This window comes from Salvelinus namaycush, chromosome 30, assembly GCF_016432855.1.
Source record: "Salvelinus namaycush isolate Seneca chromosome 30, SaNama_1.0, whole genome shotgun sequence".
NCBI classification, from domain to species: Eukaryota; Metazoa; Chordata; class Actinopteri; order Salmoniformes; family Salmonidae; genus Salvelinus; species Salvelinus namaycush.
Window position 1 is genome coordinate 3,097,957 of NC_052336.1, and position 2,500 is coordinate 3,100,456.

The 2,500-nt window shown below is 43.5% G+C and overlaps 1 protein-coding gene across 2 annotated transcripts in view; it reads right to left on the reverse strand.

Moving 5' to 3' along the window:
- The window catches only part of LOC120024918 (transmembrane channel-like protein 3), a 60,021-nt gene that overhangs the window by 4,266 nt on the left and 53,255 nt on the right, over positions 1-2,500 (reverse strand). The window lies entirely within an intron of this gene.

A 2,500-nucleotide genomic window follows, 5' to 3' on the forward strand; every position in this document is an offset into this window, starting at 1 on the left:
GCTGCTCTGTAGGTAAGCCCCAATGGTCTTGTAGTGGATGTGAGCTTCAACTGGAAGCCAGTGGAGTGTGCAGAGGAGCGTGGTGACATGAGAGAACTTGGTAAGGTTGAAAACCTGCTGCGTTCTGGATAAGTTGCAGGGGTTTGATGGCACAGGCAGGGAGCCCAGTCAACAGAGAGTTGCAGTAGTCCAGACGGGAGAGAACAAGTGCCTGGATTAGGACCTGCGCCGCTTCTATCGTCTTACTCTACTTACTCTAGTGCATGAACCTGCAGGGAGCGGCAGAGAACGACAGGGTGTTGTCCAGGTTCACGCCAAGGTTTTTTGCACTCTGGGAGGGCGACACTGTAGAGTTGTCAACTGTGATGGAGAGGTTTTTTGCACTCTGGGAGGGCGACACTGTGGAGTTGTCAACTGCGATGGAGAGGTTTTTTACACTCTGGGAGGGCGACACTGTGGAGTTGTCAACTGCGATGGAGAGGTTTTTTGCACTCTGGGAGGGCGACACTGTGGAGTTGTCAACTGTGATGGAGAGGTCTTGGTGGAAGATATTTTTCATATGTGACCCGTTTCAGGAAACTAGGCTCATGTCGCAAGTCATGACTTCACAGGAGAGCCATTTTTTTTAAAGAAGATTTTTGGCAGAAATGCCTTCTGGAACATGTAAACGTTCATGTGCCTTAATAACAAACTTGCATGCCATCTGTAAATGCAAATAAAATTGTTAAATTACGAGACTTGTTGGTTAAACCACAGAAAAAGCCAGCAATCGTCCCACTAGCCATGATATGCTGAGATAATGAGTGGGCTGGACATGCAAAGAGAGGAGTTTGGATTGGTCTGCCATATAGAGGGCTTCTGTCTATTTGAGCTTTGTTTACCTAGCTAGCTAGATGTCTTAAGCTAAAGTGGGCGGTGTCAGTAAACGTCTGCAAAAAAGCGTAATGAAATTGTTGCCAGCAGAGCTGGTTAGGCTGTTTTCATGTTATCCAGAGGTAAACAAATCATCGGCCAGAGTGTCAAGTGTGAGCTCTGAATGCTCCGAGAATGAAACGAGATGGGTGGGGCTATAGCTTAAGAGGGTGTGAACGATGCTGAATGGGTGTAGACATAGAAAAGCTCTTCACTAGATATCAAAACATTCAAATGCCATTTTCTCAAAAGTAACATTCAAAGCTTATCAACTTTCAAATAATTACTTTCCTCAAAAATGCAGTGCATGATATACCATTTTGATAGCTCTGAGTCTCTACTTGTATCCAATGTAAAATACACAATTTCAAATATTGCTACTTAATGAAGACCAAATACAGGTGGTGAGTCACATATACTATTTATTCATATCATTCTATTTCTTTAATAAACGTATATGCTATTTCTTTAAACTATCATGCTGTTTTACATAACCAAGTGAAGTCTACGGTGTGTGTGCGCGCTTGCATAAGTGTGTATTTTCCTGTACATCTGAGAGTGACTGATAAGGCCTGAAAGAGGCAGCAACAAACTCGTTACATAAATCAGAGTGGGCTGAGTGCCTGCAGGCCGTGTGTGTGTGTGTGTGTGTGTGAGATGTGCTCATTTGGTTCTCTCTCTCCACAGAGCTGGAAAATAAGATCCGGTGGGAGGGGAGGAGAGGAGTAATGAGACCAGAACCACAGAATCAGAACCGCAGAACCAGGATTATAGGCCCAGAGTGAATTAGACTCACTCACTGTCCAAAAGAGGTAGTGTCGCACTATGCTGTTATGTAATGTTAGTATTTTGTGGTACTGTTTATAATGGATTCATCAGTACTAGAGAGAGAGAGAGAGAGAGAAGTGAATGGTAGAGTGGCTGTGTCTTCTGAACATGCTTGTCCAGTATGAGTGTGTGTATATGTACAGTGCTTTGGGAAAGTATTCAGACCCCTTGACTTTTTCCACATTTTGCTACAGCCGTATTCTAAAATGGATGAAATCGGGGTTTTTTTGTGCTTAGGATTGTTGTCCTGTTGGAAGGTGAACCTTTGCCCCAGTCTGTGGTCCTGAGCGCGCTGGAGCAGGTTTTCATCAAGGATCTCTCTGTATTTTCCTCCTTTAATCTTTTACTGAGGAGGGGCTTCCGTTTGGCCACTCTACCATAAAGACCTGATTGGTGGAGTGCTCCAGAGATGGTTGTCCTTCTGGAAGGTTCTCCCATCTCCACAGAGGAACTCTGGAGTTCTGTCAGAGTGACCATCGGGTTCTTGGTCACCTCCCTGACCAAGGCCCATCTCCCCCGATTGCTCAGTTTGGCCAGGCTGCACCTGAGCTCAATTTTGAGTCTCAAAGCACAGGGTCTGAATACTTATGTAAATAAGGTTTATTATTTACTTAACTTTATTATTTACATCTATTTATTATTTTTTATACATTTGCAAAACTTTCTATAAACCCTTTTTTGCTTTGTCATTATGGGGTATTGTGTGTAGATTGATGAGAATTATTCTTTTTTTGAATCCATTTTGGAATAAGGCTCTGAG